At 40.0% G+C, this 20,495-nt stretch overlaps 1 protein-coding gene across 4 annotated transcripts in view; it reads right to left on the reverse strand.

The window, feature by feature from the left end:
* CASKIN2 (CASK interacting protein 2) overlaps positions 1-922 on the reverse strand; it is a 110,460-nt gene extending 109,538 nt beyond the window's left edge. For all 4 annotated transcript variants that reach the window (XM_087887180.1, XM_087887179.1, XM_060691042.2 and 1 more), the window contains exon 1: positions 352-922. The gene's annotated coding sequence lies outside the window, so the exon portion shown is untranslated. The remainder of the gene's footprint in view (positions 1-351) is intronic.
* Positions 923-20,495: the final 19,573 nt, after the last annotated feature.

Here is a 20,495-nt window from a genome sequence, read left to right on the forward strand (position 1 = left end):
CAGCGCACATTATATAGCGCATCAGAGCGCGGTATTATATAGCCTGGCGGATATATTTAATCATTTGAAAAGTTCGTCTGAAAACATCCAAGCCAGCAGCCATCAGACCAAACGCTTTGAAATACCCAGAATCGAAGGACGGAGCCCGGTTTCGGGAAAAAGTAAAAATCGGAGAGTTTTTAAATCCAGAGTCGGCTGCACCGAAGTGCCCAAATAAGGCGAATAAAGGGGCGCCGAGGGCGGAGATGGGAAGAGAAACAAATCTCGGTCGACAACATTGGAGCCGATTTCTCCCCTTCTTTCCCTCCACATTAACTCCAGCCTTTTTGGCTTTTCTTTCCCACAACTCACCGCATCGGGGGCTCGGCGCGTTCCCAGGCGCGCACACACAAAGTTGCGACCGTTCCTGTCACCGGGCTGGGGGCTTTTTTTTCTCCCCCGCTCCTCCTGGCTGCCTCCTCCGGGCGAGGAGAAAGGGCTGCTGCCCCTCGCCTTCCAAGACACCGGTTGGGACGCCAACCAGGGCTTCCTTCTCCCGCTTGCTCTTGTCCCAGACCTGCCGAGCGCCGAAGGCTAGTTATACCCGGGAGCGAGCTGAAGGCGGGCGCGGAGGAAGGAAGGAAGGGAAGCGAGAGGGTTTGGAAGTCCGCGGGCAAAAGTCTACGGAACCCGAGAACTTAAGCGGAGGAAAGGCTGGCGCAGCGCCTCCCGCGCCCCCCGCGCCCGCTTTCTCATTCTCCGGCTTCCTCAGGGCAGCGTCGCCCCCCGCGGAAGGTGACTCCGTCCGGTCAGCTTGCGAGGCGCCTGGGAACTCTGCCCAAGAGTTCGCCTCCGCCTCTGCCGCCTTTTTCTTTTCTTTTCTTTTTTTTCCCCCCTCCCTCCTTTCCCTCGCCTGGGATCGCTCAGCAGGAAATCCCTCCCAGCCTCCCGTTCTCCCCTCCTGATTGGAAAAACGAAAGCGGGGACGGCCGGGCGAGCTGGGCAGGGCTTTGCGGAGCTCCCGCTGCCTCTTGCACCGGGGGAGGGAGGGAGTGGGGCGGGGGGAGTAAAGGGATTCAGGAGGTAAGCATAGAGGAGGGGGAGGGGGAGGAGGAGGAGGGCGGAGTGGTTGGGCGGGCGATCGGAGGCGTGTCGTGTCACCAGAGACCTTGGCCCGGTGCGAAACGTGTGCGCACAGGTAAGGGAGGCTGTGTGTCTGGAGCGGGGAAGCCGAGCCGCCTTCGCCGCCGGTTCTCCTCCTCCTCCTCCTCTTCCTAGAGATCCCCCCTCCAGGGCTCAGGAAAGTCTCAAGTGGCTGTTTTGTGAGATGGGCTTCGCAAAAGAAGGGGCCGATCTGTTTCCAAAGTTTGTCTTTAAAAAAAAAAAAAAAAGATATCTCAGGGAGGCACTTATGGAGGCTAGAAATGTTTGTCCTCTTTGGTCCTTAAAATCATTCCCAACCCCCCATTTATTTATTTATTTATTTATTTTTATTTATATGCCACCCTTCTCCGGAGACTCAGGGCGGCGTACAAGGCGTTAAGCAATAGCCTTCATACTTTTGTATATTTTATACAAAGTCATCTTATTGCCCCCACAAACCGGGTCCTCATTTTACCTACCTTAGAAAGCTTTAATGTTGGGTTTAAACTTCTACATGTCTGTGTGGTGCTTCTTGTTTATTTTCATAGGTGTACACTTCTTTGTACTAAAAACATGAAGAATCTGCAGGGGTATTTTTTTTTTCTTCTTCTTCTCTTTTTCTTCTGGGCACTTGTGTCTTCTTTTTATGTACCCTGAGAGCATATGCACCAAAGACAAATTCCTTGCGTGTCCAATCACACTTGGCCAATAAAGAATTGTATTGTATTGTATCTCCAGTTCTTAAGCATCGTGTACAGGTGTTCAGATGTTTTTGAGATGGGCCTCTTTTGTTGGCGGTGGAGAATGCTTCACTCGCCACCATATTTCTAGCTACGACATCACGAAGTATCTGCCTCCTGTTTCATTGTGATTTATGCCAGTACCTTCTGGCTTTGTTTGCATAACATCTTTTCCCCCCCAGTGATTAATTGAACAATAATTTACTCCACTCATTCATTTGATTCATACAATTCACACGCTACTCCATAAACTGTTCATACAGGCTGGGTTCAGACACAGTAGACAAATTTGTAACTGGTTGGTTTGGATCCTATTGTCTACATATTTCAGCTTGGGTTAAGGTGGTATAGGAAAGACAACCTTAATCAATTATCCTGCCACCTACTCTGGTTCCCTTCTCTTTTTCAACAGTTGTTCTCGCAGAGAAATTTACAGGTCTACATTTAGATCTTAGTTTTTCAGTGCCTGCAAGGCAAATCTGATACAAGCAACAGGATGAGGTAGGAGAGTAGTTATTACAGTCTTAGTGAACATACCATATGCAGATAGACTTCCTTTGGTTATGAAGCGTGTGAAACATCTTTATTAAAAGGCAGATTTTTACTGTAAATAGAAAGTTATTTTATACTTTTTCAGTTTCCTTTCTTCTTTATATTGTATAAATCTGCAATTTATTGCACTGTATTACATTTTTAGATTCTAAATTAAATCAAAAATTGAATTTGTATCCTTCTAGAATTCTTTTCAGAAGATGGGCATGATGATCTAAAATAAACATAAAAACCCTATGAGATTATCTAATCAGTAATTTTAAAGAAGAAAAACTCTCGTCATCTTAAGAAAAATCCTGTTTCTGATCTTATCCTGCATGCTTGTAGAGTCAGCTCTAAGTGTTAAGTTTATATCCTATATTTTCCCCAGCACTTTGGGGCAATTTACATGGAAATTTTCTTTGATTTTATTCATGTAACAATCATCTTATAAAATAGATTGGTCTGAGATAGAACTACTGCCCCAAAGTCACCCGATTTTTCTATCGCTGTAGGTGGACGTGAGCCTAGGCCAGTGATGGCTAACCTTTTCCAGACCGAGTGCCCAAACCCCCAAAATGCAATGTACGCGCGGTCCTAGCGCATGCGCCCCACCCATGCACATGCACACCCCCTGCACATGCTCCTGTGCATGCACATACGCCCCCCACACACATGTCCTGCCCCCACACTTGCGTGTGTGCCCCCCGCACACGCCCCATCCCCTGTGTATATGTAGCAGAGACCCGATGACCAGCTGGATGGCGGGAAGCGTGCACACATGCGCAGCAGATCTGAACTGAGGTGACGGCTCGTGTGCCCATAGAGAGGGCGCTGTGTGCCACCTGTTCACCATCACAGGTCTAGATCTTCCTAGCCCTAGTTCACCCACTTAATCACTATTGCTCAGTTTGTCTATAGATGGACATGTTACGGATCTATCTTGGCGCAAGCAAAATCATGACTTATGATCATCTGTTACATTTGGAAAGGAAAGAAAGGTAATTAAAGAAATATCTAGCGATGTCTTCTTTAAACGAGGCATCTCTGCTCTCTTCAGAAAGGCGCTTAGTTACCTAAGGCATTTCTAACTTCTGGATAAAAGTTACAAGCCACGTTTGCAAGGATCCTGATGAAAAGTGCCAATCCTTGTTAATCACAAATTGAAGTCATTGCAGTCAAATGCTACAAAAGAAGTAAATAGATATTCTAATAGTTGACTCTACATGACGGACGGCATTCAGAATCCCCCAGTCACTTGGTTAAGTTGGATGGCTATTGAAATTGAATGAGTGAATAAATTAATGAATGAGTAAATAAATTAATGAATAAATAAATAAAATCAGACTAGCACAAATATGCTCTTTAGAAGGCCAGATCCTTTGGCCACCTAATGAGAAGAAAGGACTCACTGGAGAAAAGCCTAATGCTGGGAACGACTGAGGGCAAAAGAAGAAGAGGACAACAGAGAATGAGGTAGCTGGATGGAGTCACTGAAGCAGTTTAAATGGTCTCCGGGGGATGGTAGAGGACAGGCCTGGAAAAAAGTTGTCCATGGGATCGCGATGGGTCAGACACAACTTCGCAACTAACAACAACAAGCACAAATATGAGAGATTTTATCCCCCTCCCCAAATTGAAAGTATTAAACATTGAAAAGTTCTATAACAAAAGCCAGTCGGGGAAGAAACCTCCTCACAACCTGAAAACCTCAACAAACATAATTTTGCAGATCTAATATGTGAAGAAAAGAACAGGGGCTTTGCTCCATGAATTGCCACAGCATAAACCTTCAACTAGGCTTTATGCTAGTTAGATTTACATCTTCCTCCATTTGCCCTGTACTGTAGTCATCTACCTTACTATTTCAGTTCCCATAATTCATCGGTGGATCATGGGATCCACTTTAAAGCAAATTGGAGAGAATGCTTAGGAGTAATTGGGTCAATCATCATAGTAAATTCTTATTCTAGATATGAACAGGACACTTACTTCTGGGATTAGCTCCAAGTTATTCCCAGATATCTTGTAACCCAACTGAATCTTTTTCGGGGGGGCTGTCCTAATTCTCCTTCAAAGATGAGATATAGCTATTAATGCCACTTTAACTGGATGCTGATCCTGCCCCATCCATAGAATATCTCCCTGAGCAGAACAAAATATCAAATTGAGCTTGTAACCTGGAACCAATAGGTCCACAATTGTCATGGCTGCTACCATGAACTCCTGAGTTACTCCCATAAAATAGCTGTGGGAGTTCCAGGGTAGTAGCTCTCCGTTGTGTAGAAGATGTCCAGAGAATGTGGTATGCACCAGTTTTCATTAATTTGTGGATGAGAACTGGCTTTCCATAAATATTTATAAGGCTAGATATTCTGTTTCTAGAACATTTTGAAAAATTCCCTTCTCATTACCAGACCCATTAGTATCCTTGTTTTCTCAAAGAGATCCAATATCAGCAAGTTACATCAAAGCTGAGAAACCCACAGCTATTAGCAACCCCAGCCAAACAGTAATTAGCTGTGCTGGGATAACAGAAGGTCCTTAGTTGTGGCCCATTGGTTTATTTCCTTGAAGTTTATTCTTTTCTTTCCCCAAGCAGCAACAGTGGCACTGTGTATGTTCTCTACTTAGTAGGGAGCATGCTGGGTTGGCTTAATTTTATGATATGTTGTTGTTCATTGAAATTTAGGATTATGGTCTTCGTGCCAGATCTGCAGGCTGTAAAGAGGTCAGATGTGGTCTTAGTTTATGCAGATATTAAAATTGATGCAAGAATTAAAATATACCAGTTTGGAAGATGGTATAATAATATGCAATAATATCCAGCTATTGAATAGTCTTATATGGTTCCCAAGAATATCTAAATCGTGCAGACTAAAACATTCTATAAGAGGAAAATTACAAATTTGGTAAACAGAAGTCATAACTGTTGCAAGTAGGGGTTGTATCAGTATAGATGATAATAAAACTAGCGATCAGTGAAGTTTTCCTCACTTACCTCTCACTATGGCGCAAACATATCCTGGCAACTATTCTTTTTCTGCAGTGTCCTCATGATACGGCATTATCTGGTTCTCCAACCCATGTGTGAAGCAACCACAAGCCATCCTTACTGTACAGCTACTGAAGTAATGTTTTCTTCCTTATCCCAAGACAGCTTTGCTGTAGAGACAATCTGCTCTGCTTCATGGACCAATTGGTTGGTAGCACAGTCAAATTGGATTCTTCTCTTCTTGCAAACATTTTGTTACCAGGCTAGGTAACATGGTCAGAAAACTCTAGGACAGTGATGGCTAACCTTTTTGCCGTTGCGTGCCAAAAGCAGAAGAGTGGGGGGGGGGTCGCGCCCACACCCATTATTCAATGCCCCCCTTGCCCTGCTCCCTGTGCATGCGCGCGCCCCCCCTTTTGGCATGTGATGGCATAAAGGTTGCCAGAAGCTTTCTTGGTGCCTGGGGAGAGCAAAAACAGCCTCACCCACCCACCCACCCCCGGAGGCTCTCCGGAGGCTGGAAACAGCCCATTTCTCGACTTCCGGTGGGCCCGGAAGGCCCAAAAATCAGCTGGCTGGCACGCGCACGCATGCTGGAGCTGAGCTAGGGCAACGCTCGCATGCCCACAGATATAGGTTTCATGCCATAGGTTCGCCATCACGGCTATAGGATCTCCAATATTGCAACAGCAAAGGACCCTTGGGGGTGGGATCATTCCTATACCTACTGCCCAGTTCACCAGCCTCTCCAGTCCCTGTGAACTTCTGGAATAGCATTAAACTCATGCCCAGAAGGAATCCAGTTTACATCTGGTAGCCCTGCCCTTTAAAAAAAAATCACACACACACATATAAAGCACTTACACAAAATCAGAGTTGTTGTTCTAGCCATCTATCAAAACTTGATTTCTTCTCCAGCCCTCATTCCACATTTAAAAGAGTGATTGGTGAATGCATTTCTTTTTTTTTTAAGTTTTTTTATTTTAAACACATTAAAATAAACACAAAACATACAAGATTTATGTACATATCATTTTTCTGTTGTTGAATTGAATTGAAGTGAATTTATTAAATTTTTATACTGCCCTTCCCTTATCAGCTCATTTAAGGTGATCCTTTCTTATTATTACATACATTCTATGCATTTCAACGGGCTGGTGACATGATGGAAGAGAGTGAAATAAAGTTAGGAAAACACATCAGTTACTGCCTTTAACATGCCGTGCATACAACATTAATAAGCACCATTTCCAACAATGTTGGAAATCCCATGTGGCATGGGATCATGAGGGATAACTCACGATAACAGCTAATTTTATGTCAATATCATTTGCAGTTAGCTCAAGAATTGGAAGATAAGACTGGCTTGGCCATAAGGAAGAGCCCAGTGTGTTACGGACATATAGGACCATAAGATACGGTAAGTAAGAAACTAAAATGCATAGGAGTAATCCACCCTTCCAGTTAATGAAGAGTGTTAGATGTTAAAATTATATCCTGCTTTTATTTATTAGCAACATTTGGAGGTGGTGGTGAAATGTTTTGACAGCTGCCAGATCATCCAAGAATGTCTGCAATTGCAAAACAGCAGCATCTCTGGATAGCTCTGCAGCCTGTTCTGCTATATAGCCAGCAATGCTTAATTACCGTTTATTTAATTCCACCGTGGAAACTGTATCATGTAAAGCGTGAATAGTTGTTGTTTTTTTTACAATGCCCTTGCAATATAGACCAGATTCAGTGATCTAAATCTTGTTGGAATCAGTGACTAAAGCAGTGGGATTAAGTGTGCCCTGGTCAAAGGCAAAGAGCATGGGCAAATGGTCATATGTTTGTTCACTTGTGCATTTCTGGTGTGGGTGGGAATGGTACTAGAAGCTGCTGCTTTGCTTTCCAATATATCAGTTTAGCATTATTTTAAATCAGATTCTTGTTTTTAATGATAATCTGATACATTGCAAAGCAGGGGTGAAATGCTCCCGGTTTGGACCGGATTGCCCGATCCGGTAGCAATGGTGGCCTTTTAAAAGCATTTTTTCTACAGCTTCTTCGGCCGAAGAGGTTGTAGAAAAAATGCTTTTAAAAGAAAAAAAAAGTTGGCCATGCCCACCCAGTCACATTACCCCCCACCGAGCCACGCCCATAGAACCAGTAGTAACAAATGTTACATTTCACCACTGTTGCAAAGGATACTGAGAGATAACCTGGGCATCCTGACTCGTGTTCAGAATCCCTTGTCTAATAGGAGGCAACTGTTATAATCAAGTTTATCTGAAGTAACCTCTCTTTTAGCTTATTGGTGTTGTGTGAATTCAGGCAGTGGAGTTAAGTTGTACAATATAGTTAACCATGGCTTACCTCTTTTGAACTGATTTTATATGTTGTTTAGAATGCAACTTTATTGTAATAATGCATTGTAAACTCAAGGAGGCAAATAAACAATGTAATAAATGTATAGATTGCTATGTTGCACTGCATTCCTATACTATACATCTATACATACAAGACCCATTGAATTCAGTGGGTCTTGCTCCTAGGGCCATGTATGAGGAATTTATTAGGAGCTGTTGAATACATATCCAGCACAAGCCTCTTCCTGTCATGTAAAGATAAATATTTTTGCTTCCCTTGATCGTTTGTTCACATAACAGGGGTACTTGGCAAGGTTTTTGCAACCAAGATTGCAAAGAAACATTGAGGGTGGAGGGAGAACTTGCCAGATGTTCTCTGCCCTTCTGGAGTGTGCAGTGTAAGGAGAGGAACCTTCCTTTGTCAACTGGGTAGAGTCAGGCACAAATAACCAGGAGAAGTCATTGAGTTTAAAGCGTAGCAGAGCTTATTATTGTTACCTACACACAAGAATCTAATAAACTAATGGTGAAAGTTAATTTGGTGCTAGATAAGGGTCAATAGAATTCACAAGGGCTGGATTTGGATCTCTTGTGGCAACGCAATGACTCCAAACTAATGACACGTTTAACGCCACCTTCCAGTTCAGCCTGTTCTTCTCCCTCAGGTAGCTTTCTAATATTAAACCAGCCTTCCCCAACCCATTCTTCAATGCCTAGGGCTCTTGGTTTTATGTTATGAGCTGCTCTTAAGAAGTTGATCACATGATCATATTGGATTCTATGGAGTTCTATCTTGAGAAATGCCCACCATGCTTAAGATGAGAGTGGGAGGCACGCAGCTGTTGGGCTTAATTGAACAAACATAAATAAAAGTTCATGGATTGGGAAGGAGTGAACTCCTTCTTCCTAAAATGTACCTCCCTTGTGCTCAATAAAGTGATAATTATGTGTGTTGGATATAAATGTCAGCATTTTATGGCTTTTATATGGAAGAACATGTCTATAAGTAGATATGCTTGGAAACATTGCAAGTTAAAGGTCTTGTAATTCATTATCCAACTTTGCCAGCACTTGTAAAGTGCACTGACATTTATAATGATCTTCTGAATTTATGCAGCACCCATTATCATTTTAAAAAATCTTAATTAAGTTTAGCAACTCCCCAAAGAGATAAGCCTATTTTCAAGCGGTGCAGAAACACTGTACACCCAAATCAAGGGCAACCAAGTGTTAAAATCAGGACATCATAAAGGAGACACCTTGGTTCCTGGCCTGATTTGTAAAAAAAAAAATGGTTCTTATTTTCCCAGTGACAGCTTTGTAGGATGAGATGGCACAGTAACATCATGCTTTTGCTCTTTCTTTTTAAACCAGAGGTGCCCAACCTGGGCAACTTTAAGACTTGTGGATTTCAACTCAACTTCAACTCCCAGAATTGTGGAGTTCAGCTACCAGAATTTGGGGAGTTGAAGTCTACAAGTCTTAAAGTTGCCAAGATTGGGCACCTCTGGATTAAAAAGAAAGACCAAAAGTATTATTTCAGCGAAGGTGAGAATGTCTGAACCAGCAAATCCAGATGGTAGCACTTGGGGTTGTTGGGTTTTTTCCTTTCCTCTTGTGATAATTTGTAAAGCTTTTTCCTAAGGCTCCTCCTTTCACTGTGTTCTAGAGATGGGAAATAAGATGGAGGAGCCCTTTGAAACGTTACTAATGAAAAAGCCATTCAGTTCCTTATCTTTGCAATCGGTGCATAGGTCACTTCAGTACGGGAAGAAGAAAGATAGCTTTGTGAAGAAAATGTACCGTGAGGTCCTGTCCACCCTATTTCTCAAGACTTCCATTGCTGGCCGATGGCGCTCAGCGGCTACTCTCGATACTATTGGATCAATATGTTAAATTTATATTTACCGACAAAGAAATAAAGGGAGACTAGTATAGATGTATTTCAAGCTATTTAGCTCTCGTCAGCTAGCCATGCCCTTCTGGGATTTCGAACCTGTGCTACTTACATATTAGGTAGATGTATTAACCTCTAAGCCACAGGCTCTCCTCACTTTGTCAGCTATACCCAGGGGAGAGATTAAGAGTTTTGAATCAGGGCAACCTGGTCTACCCAAATATGGGATGGAGCATACTGCTTCCGCTTTCACTTTTCAGCCCCAATCCTGGATTGGCGAAAGCAGAAGCAGTATGCTCCGTCCCATATTTGGGTAGACCAGGTTGCCTTGAAAAAAAAAACCACTTATTTGATCAATGGATGTTCATCACCTTTCAAAGCGAGGCTAGTTAGTGTAAATAGGATGGAATAGTTTGGATCCTCTTCAGGAAAATAATGCAATTGGAAGACTCTGTATATTATAATGTAGGCTAGTATATATAATGCTTTTCTTTTTCAGAAAGGGGGCATAGCTTGTGCAGAGAAGCAGCCCATGAGGTGGGAAGATGAAATATTGTTTACAAATGTTGATTATATATGGACAGTAACAATGAAATATTGTATGGTCATCTTTTACTGAAGCTGTTATTTATAATTCTATATTTGTACCTACCTGGGTGAAAAATCCTGATATATAATTGTATTGTGGATGTTTTGTTCTCTTTCTCTGTCTCTTTATACTTTTTTTATTTCCTCCATTTTATGTTTTCTTTTTCTCTTCTGTTTAAATAAACAACTAAATGAATGAATAAATGAATAAATAAATGTGCCTTCCACTAATCTTCATAAATCATTGTTGCCATCTAGTGGTGAATGCCAACCTTACAACTGAACTAAAGCAAATCAATAAAACTTCACACACTATTAAGCCATGGTTTATTTAACTATGGTTTACAAGTCTTTTGCAAACAACAGTGGTTTGGTCTGCTGCTCAGTACAATGTGTGAAATACAGATTTTAATGCTTCTTAATCCAGGTAAGCCTTTTCCAGGAATAATATTAACTGCTTTTTCAACGTGAGTTATTCACAAATCCAGAGATTATTAGAACACCAAAATGAAGTGATTGCATTAAAAATGATATAATACACTTTTCAGGAATGTCCGTAAATAAATGAAAACCGAGGGGTTGTGTGTGTGTGTGTGTGTGTGTGTGTGTGTGTATGTATGTAGGGAGGACACCATCTTGTCCTGTGACAGGAAAGAGGAGCCAAAGTTCTGATATGGTTCCTCAAAATTCCATCATTGTTCTAGCACAGACATGACATGTCCCACCTGATTCTTCCAGCTGTAATTCTGAATGCAAGGATCTGGGAATTCATGGAGTGTCTCTTAAAAAAGGAGGAAGAAGTATTTTTCCACTGCCATAAAAACTGCTTCTGGGTAACCAAAAAGCACCACTCAGCAATTTGACAGATTAAGGAGGCAGGCTAAAAATGGTGCTCTTTCCCGTCTTCTGAAAACTGCCGATTAAGATAACACAGCACCAGAGTGCTGCTTGTGTCATGGAAATGAACAAAAGCAACCCCATTCCAATATGAAGCAAAACTTTAAAGGGAGGGGGCAGATGCCAACACTTTATCTTTAAAACACACACAGCTTGTTATATCCACAGAGACGATATTTTCTTCTTGAGAATGAACAAGCAAGGACGTAAACATCTCCTCTGGTTTTTGTTCCAGTATCATCACTTCTAAATGTTCTGCTAGTTTGAACAAATTGGCATTGTGTTGTTGCCCATTTGATCTCAGAGGATTAAAAACATTGCCAAATGTAGTGCAGGAAAAACCAAAATGCTCATTTGGCCAAACTCCTACACTTGGATGGAAAGATGCAGAGATGACACATGAATCATGACTCTACCAATGTCTGTGGGACAGATGGATCATGATTTTGCTGTTCTATTCCAAAAGAATTACCACTGAAGTCCCTCTGAATATTTTCAAAGCCAGGGAGAATATGGAAAGTTCACTTCTACAGAACATTGTTTCTTTCTTTTTTTAAAAAAACTTCCCCTTCTGCATTTCCTTACTGTGAATTTTTTTGCCAAAAATGCAAAGAATTTACAAGTTCATGTAATAAAAGTTGAGCACAGTAAAAAAAAATGGGACTACAATTAAATATAAATGAAAAATATAAAGACTAATGAAAACAGGCACAGCAACCAACTTAACTGAAAGAACTTCTGCCTTTCGCTAACTATCAGCAGTCAAGAACAGAAAAGAACAGACAAGAAATATACCACTGATTAAAATTTGGTACAGCAGCCATTAAGGCCACTTGGAAAAGATATTCAGATGTGATATACCTATAAAGATCATAATACTCTAAAGCAGGGCTGTCAACCTCCTGGCCTGTGGACCGGATGCGTCACACGCTGGCCACGTTTAGCAAAGGGGAAAAAAGTCCCGATAACGTTACATGGCGTCGCCGTGACACCGCGAGTTTGACAGCCCTGCTCTACAGAAATGAAATCTGGACTTTGAAGAAGCAGGATAGAAAGAACACTTTGCATTTTGGTGGAGAAGACTCCTGTGAGTACCACGGACAGCCAAGTGAACAAATGATCATCAAACGTCAACTGAGAAGCTTCACTCGAAGCAAAAATGACAAAGCTCAAGTTACCCTATTTCAGCCACGTTATAAGAAGGCCTTGCTCTCTGGAGAAAGCTCTAATCCTGGGAAAGGAAGGAAGAAAAAGAGGATGACCAGCATTAACGTGGATGGACTCCATTACAGGGATGATGGGTGTGGAATGGATGGATGGGTGTGTAAAGGATCACCTGAAACTGAGAGTTTGGCTCATCATCAGAGTAGGCCATCCATTCCTTTCTGAATTCAATGATTTCCAGCCAATTTCAAATTTACCTCATGACTGATGCAAAGTTGCTGTTTTCTGACCACAGCCATTTTAAACCCTTCAGAAAGGATGGTTCCCAGCAATTTGTTTCATTCTTTCAATAGTTGCAGTTTCAACTGGCTGTGGCATCTGGTACATTCCCTTTCCCACAGTTGCCGGTTGCTGCCCTGGGCATCCATTTAATCCTGGACTGTTGGGTATCTTAGTTCTTCACATAATCTTCCAGATGATACAACAATGGCTCATTAAGTCAATGAATAATCCTCATATCTAGAATCTCATGTTCCATTCAAACCATCCATCTCCCTTCTGTTTCTGCCTAAGCTGGGTGAGATCGAGGACACAGGCTTGCTTTCTTAACTTTTGCTCACAGTAGTAACAGAATCTATTTTTCTCTTTCCTCAAACAAAAGCTTAAGCTATTATACGGGAACATTTGTACTGTGTTTCTATCAAGCTGAACTCTTGGTTCATCCTGGATACAAGATTTCTGGGGATTTATAGTAGAACATAGGACCGAAGAAACAATCTGTTCCCTGTTGCTTTGATTATTCTAGCATCAGAGCAATGATGATACCATATTGGGGCAAAGAAAAAAGAAAGAGTTTGCAGATGTGTCAGAGGAGGGAAGAGATGAGAGAAGGGGAGGTTGTGAGAACAGCCGTGTGTTGGGAACATTGGGAAATCAAAGGGAAGACACAGGGACTATTAAGAAGGGAACAGTCCCTAAAAGGAGAAGGCAGACTGGTCCACATGGCCAGTGAAGCTTGTCTTCCCTGCATGGATGGAGAGGCAGGAAACAAGGGAATGGCTACTTCAAGTCTTGCAGTGGATGTAACCCAGACCCATTGCCAATCCACTGTAAACCAACCAAAATAGGTTAAAAGAAAAAGAGCAGACCAGCTAATACAGGTAGTCCTTGACTTACTACAGTTCATTTAGTGACTGTTCGAAGTTACACAGCAGTGAAAAAAGTGACTTATGACCATTTTTCACACTTACGACCATTGCGGCATCCCCATGGCCACTTGATCAAAATTCAGATGCTTGGCAACTGACTCATATTTATGACAGTTGGTGTGTTCTGGGGTCACCTTTTGCCACCTTCAAAGTCCATGGGGAAGGCAGATTCACTTAGCAAATACGTTACTACCTTAACAACTACAGTGATTCACTTAACACCAGTGGCAAGAAAGGTCATAAAATGGGGCAAAACTCACTGAACAATTGTTTTGCTTAGCAACCAAAATTTTGGGCTCAATTGTGGTCGTAAGTCAAAGACTACCTGTAAATAAATAGCTACTTGACAATGTTAGAAGTAAAAAGGATCTCTCATGCATATATTTGCTTTTTCCAATAACTTGAGGAAGGTAAATACGTACTATGAAGGTGCACAGCAACGTGGAATGTTGAAAGCCCAACATATTTGTTATTGGCCTTTCAGTCAGTCAAGCCTCTGTACTCTTCATGAATAGATGTATTTCATTTCAGTGGGATTATCTGCCACTAAATGCTTCTTTGAGTCACACATGTGATACCAATGTTATTTAGCCTCTTCTTTTGTCAATTTTTTTCAGCCATCAATTGCCTTCATATTATACGGCCCAAATATTTAAGTTCCAACTTCCTCGGTTGTGCTTCTAGTAATCCGTTTGGTTTTACTTCATCCGATAGGAAATGACTTGCCTTTCTCAAGCACCGTAGTTTTAAAGGCACCAATTCTTATTTATTCAGATTTTATGTCAATCCAAATTTCACAGCCATATGTCACAACTAGGAAAACCAAAGACTTGACAATATGTAGCTTTGTTGCCTGTGTGATATCTCTGCACTTTAATATTTTGTCTAGACCTATCATAGCTTTCCTCCCAAGTAGTAAGAATCAATTTATTTCATGCCTATATCCTCACTCTAATCGATTTGGAGCCTTGAAAGATAAAACCTGTTACTGTTTTGAATTTATGTCTGCCAATCTGCCATGGGCTGGCAGTGCCTAATCCCTGTGAGGATATTGTTTTATTTTTAATATTGAGCAGATCAACTTCTGTGCTATGGTAGTCTTCCGTCATCAAAACATTCCTTAAACCTTTCTAACCTCCAGCCATCAAATTGTATCATCAGCATATCTGAGATGGTTGCTGCTTCTGTTCACCAATGTTAATTCAGTTTGCCTTTTCTCTTAATATATATTCTGTACCAGTAGTGGGTTCCACTTACCTTCGCTACCGGTTCAGAACTGTGAGCATATGGCGCATATGCAGAGCATCCGTGATGACATCTGGGCGGATGGACGGAGCCTCCCGCCACCGCTACTACCGATTCGCCCGAACCGGGACTAACCGGTAGAAACTCACCACTATTCTTGCCCAATTTTGAAGTGTTTAGTCGCTTCACATTCTCTTCTAATTGTTGCTTTCTGGTCACCTTACAATGCTTTAATATGCAGGTGAGGTGGTTTGGCACACTTATGCCTTTTAAAGCCGTCCATAGTTTGTTATGGTCTTCACATAAAAGCCTTTGAATGACCACTAAAGCAAAACTAGACATCTTTTGGAACTCCAGTGCCATTTCCATTATTGGCCAGATGTTAGCAATGTAACCTTGGATACCCTTGCTTCTTCTGAATTTATTACCTTCTTATAATCCTTACAAGAGCCTGAAAAGCATTACTTTGTTCATATGATGCAACTGGCCAGATGAGACAGAGAAAAAAGACCCACTGTAGCAGGGGTAGGTTCTACTTACCTTTACTACCAGTTTGCAGTGGGAGCACGCATGTGCAGATCACCCATGATGACGTCGTGGCGGGTGGGTGGAACCTCCCGCCAGTTTTACTACTGGTTCTATAGAACCTGACTGAACCGGGAGCAACCCACCACTGCACTGTAGTCAGGGGATTTATTTCTAAGTCTACATACAGTAGAGCTTTAAATGTATCATTTCTACATTTGTGGGTAATGTTAACATTTGGGTATCACGAGGAACACAAATCAGCATAGAAATTTATTTTCCGTGAAGTTTTTTGCCTAGTTTGTACAAGATGCTAAGCCCTCAAGTAGCTTATTTACAGTAAGTTATGATTTGGCATTACATTGTACAAGTCAATGTCTTTTTATTGAATAACCTATGATTTAGCACACTACGTAAAACCAGCTATTAAAATGACCATAACTAGTGTTTTGTACAAAGACATTCCACTGATTTGCTATAAACCAGATTCATAAGTTTGCAAGAACCCCTTACAGGCTACAAATAACTGTTTCTGAAGAGAATGTCCTGCGCCCAGTTTCTGTTTGACCCTTGCCTCATGTTTATTAAGATGAAATGTACAAGGACTGCAGAACTGCATGCAAAAATCTAGATAACCACCATATAGTGGCCATCTAGTGGTCATCCTGATTTTATACTGGTCAGATCTGGTAACTCTAAAATGGATAACAATTGGAGATCAATGCAGAAACGGTGACCTTCCAAAAGTAAAGAAAGATGCTTGGATTGGATGCCCCAGAATGAAATTTCTTCCAACCCTTTTTTATCTGAGCAGTCCTTAGTGCTCTGCGAGCTTGGTTGTTTTCTTGCTAATGTTTCTGTTGCAATATTTTCAGGATCAGACTCAATAATAATAGTAAGAATTAAAGGTTTAAATATACTTCCTTTTATTTACAATAGGCATTCTATATTCACTGAATATTCACAGATAGAAGCAAGGAAAAGGGTGAAGGTGGCTCCTTATATATACAATGGGTGGAGCTATAAGTAGGAGTGGTGAATCATGAATATATTAGGAATTGAAGAATAAGTTAACCCCTGATATCCCATTCATATACTATTTACACATTAGAGAATAAGGCATTTACATCTGACAAATCCCCCTCTAAATGCCGGTTCGTTATACAACACCAATTACATTCAGATTCGGGACAATACAAGATATGCAGTTTAGAAGTTAAATATTTGTGCTGTTTAGAAGGTAAAGGCTTTGTCAATATGTCAGCTAATTGTTCTGAAGTATCACAGTGCACTGCTTTAATAAATCCATCCTGAGACAATTGTCTCACATGTTTAAACTTTATATCTATATGCCTGGACCTTTGTCCAATGGCATCGGATCTAGATATTTCAATGGCTGCTTTATTGTCTTCATACATAACAAAAGGTAAAGCAGGTTTTTTCCAAACATCTGAAATTAGATCGTTAAACCATACAAGGTTATTTGCAGCTTTGGATAAACAGACATATTCCGCTTCTGTCGTTGAAGTGGCTACTAGTTCTTGTTTACCAGTGTACCAGTAAACTGGACAGTCATTTAAGAGAAAAATATAACCAGATGTACTTTTTCTGCATGACGTGTCTCCAGCCCAATCCGCATCTGCGTAACATACAAGCTTTGGTTCTTTATTATCACTAGGCTCTAATACTAAGCAAAAATCTAGTGTACTTTTCAGATATCTTAGAATTCTTTTAACAGCTTCCCAATGGTACATTGTGGGTTTGCTGACGTGTCTGGATAGTAAATTGAGTGGTAAGGCGATATCTGGCCTAGTCCAATTAGATATATAAAGAAGTGAACCTATGATTGATCTATAAAATGTGTTATCCTTGAATTCAGGAGAAGATTCATCAGTATTTCTAAGAAAATCAGTTTGCATAGGGGTATCACAGGGTTTGGCATTGATTAAATTGCATTTATTTAAAAGTTCTATAATCTTATCTTTCTGAGTAAGTTTGAATCCCCTTCTAGTCTTATTAATTTGTACACCAAGATATTTGTTCACTTTACCCAGGGATTTTAACGAGAAATGTTCATTTAACTTATTTACAAAAGTTTCTCTTCTCTCTTTGTGTTTTCCTATATATAAAATGTCATCTACATAAATCAATACAAATTCAATGTAATCATCACCCTTTTTAACAAAGAAACAGTTATCAGCAGTGGTAGCATTGAAATCCATGGTCTTAAGTACTTTTACTAAACAATCATACCATCTTTTACCAGATTGTTTTAATCCATATAAACTCTTATTCAACAACCAAATTTCATTTTTGTTGGTGTATTGACTGTGAGGTGCTCTTACATATATTTCCTTATCTAGTTTCGCGTGTAGATACGCAGTCTGTATGTCATATTGAAATACTTCAAGGTTGAGTGCTGATGCTACCACTAAAGCTGTTTTGACACTCTCTGTTCTTACTGTGGGGGAATACGTGTCGGTATAGTCCTCCGGATATTTCTGTGCATAACCTTGTGCAACTAATCTAGCTTTGTATAGAGTATTGCCTCCTTCTAAATTTTTAATTTTATATATCCACCTGGTACCAATAATTGTTTTATCTTTAGGTGCTATTGCAGGTGTAAATACATTTAATCCTTGTAAACTTTCCATCTCTTTCTTCATAGCTAGTTCCCATTTTTCTTTTTCTTCACGAGGAAGTTTTAACACTTCTTCATATGTATTAGGTGTTATTGGTTCACCATCCATATGCATTATGTAATCTCTGTATTTATTTGGCATTTGATTCCTATTGTTCCTAATGACTCTTTCAGGTTTGCTATTGTTATCATGCAAATATCTTGCTTCCTTTTTTGTTAGTGTGTCTGTCTTTATTTTGTGTTGACTATTTGTCCAAGTTTTGGTTTTGCTTTTCTGTTTGTTGATATTTTGTTTTTCTATGGTCCCTTCCTCATGAGATTTTGTTTTTTTGCATTTATTTGGAAATATTTCATTAAGATGTAATTTAGACCAGTTAGCCTGTTCATGGAACACAGCTGTTCTGGAAACTATAAATTTGTTATTATTATCAATGAATCTGTATCCTTTGGTGCCAGTTTCGTATCCCATGAATCTGAGTCTTCTGGATACATTTTCTCCCTTTCTTCTCAACTGTTTAGGTATGTGTACGTCTGCAGTGACTCCAAAAATGTGCATGTGTGCTAATTTTGGTTTCCTATTATACATTACTTCATATGGTGTCTTATTTATAATACTAGACCAGGTTCTATTTTGTGTGTAATTTGAATAATGTAAGGCTTCTGACCAAAATTGTTTGCTTAAGCCAGCATCCTCCAATGTGCACCTAATCATTGTTTGTAATGTGGAATTCTTTCTCTCTGCAATCCCGTTTTGAAACGCAGAAAACGGGCTAGACGTGTAATGTAGCATTCCTCTATCTTTTAACCATTGGGAGAATTCTTTAGACATGAATTCACATCCCCTATCTGTCATAATTTGTTTTATTCTGATATTGTGTTGTGTTTCTATGCGTTTGTAAAATTCCTTAAATTTTTGAAAGGTTTCATCTTTATGTTTTAATGTGTAAACAAACCCATAACGACTATAATCGTCTACTATTGTCAGGAAGTAACGTTTTCTATAAGTGATTGATGGAGTTAATGGACCTACTAGGTCCATGTGTACTAAGTCAAAAATTTTGTTAGTTGATCTAGTAGATTTTCTTGGCCTGGGACTAGTTTTTAGTTTTGTAGATTTACATACTGAGCATTCCAAATAGTTTTCACAATTTTTTATTTTGACACCTTCTGCGTGTTCAGTCATTTTTTGTACTACAGGAAAACTGGCATGTCCTAACTTCCTATGTAAGATGTGAGCACACTCATCATGAATTGGCTTACCTATTTTTGGTTTTTTTTTATCGTGTGCATCTGTATGATCATGAGATATTTTACATTCATCATTGTCACTGTTGCTAATGTTTTCATCATCTGCCTCAATACAATTTTCTATATTTGAATCAATGTTATGCAACCATTCTTCCTTTATTATCAGATAAGGTAGGCCTCCTTTAATCATTACAGTGCCTACATTTGTCTTATTCTTCTCCAAAGTCGCTTTTCCCTTTGAGAAAACTATATTAATGTCAGAATCTCTACTTAGTTTTATGGCACTTAGTATGTTATGAGGTATTTCAGGTATTAACAATACCCCCTCTATTTTTCCTAGACCAGGCAAAGTTACGTTTCCTCTGCCTAATACTTGAACCCTCTCTTGGTTAGCTACCTTTATTACAAATTTATCTTCCGTAAATGAAGACAATATATTTTTGTTATTAGTGGTGTGATTAGTTGCTCCAGAATCAATAAGCCAATTATTGTTCTCATTTTGCTGTATTTTAGTGTTGTCTTGTTTATTTAGTCCATTCAGTGAACCAGATTTTCTATCCTTTGAATTTTCTCTGCCCCCTCTATTTTCTCTGTAATTTGGTGGGCTTCTATATCTATTTCTATCTATGGAGGACTGTCTATAATTGTATTTGTTCCTATATTCTGACCTATGTCTTTCCTTTGAAATTTTGGGGCAATCTCTTCTATTGTGTTCCCTGGATCCACAATTGTGACATTTGTATGTTTCATTATATTTTTCTTGGAAAGCTACTTTCCTAAAAGGTTTGTGTTCTGCGTGATTGCTAGAACGATTTTTTCTCGAATTGTCTTCTGCTATCAATTTGTTGGATAGACTTTCTATGGATAAATATCCTAGATTGATAGTGTCTAAATGTGACATAAAACTATCCCATGATGAATCAAGTGAGTTGATAATAACACTTTTCATTGTTTGGTCTGAAATCACCTCCCCCCTCAAGTGCAGCTCAGCTCTTATTTTGTTTAAAGATATTAAATGCTCACTTATGGAAACCCCTGGTTTTACCCTAGATGAAAAGAAATCCTTAGACATTCTTGTGGTGGTAGCTACACTGTCGCTGTGAAACAAATTAAACATGCATTGAATAATTTCTGAAACAGTCAGATTTGGTTTGATGCTATGATACATTGCAGGAGACACACTAGATATTGTTAAGAAAAAAGCTCTATGGTATAGACAATCTATTTTTAAAGTCCAAGGTCTTTTTGGGGGACTAGTGATAAAAAATAGTAAGTTCTCCTTCATAAAGACAACCTGGAGCTGTTGATACCATTCTTGCAAATTAATTCCATCAACCCTTAGT

Source organism: Pantherophis guttatus, chromosome 2 (assembly GCF_059756535.1).
Source record: "Pantherophis guttatus breed Tessera chromosome 2, ASM5975653v1, whole genome shotgun sequence".
NCBI lineage: Eukaryota > Metazoa > Chordata > Lepidosauria > Squamata > Colubridae > Pantherophis > Pantherophis guttatus.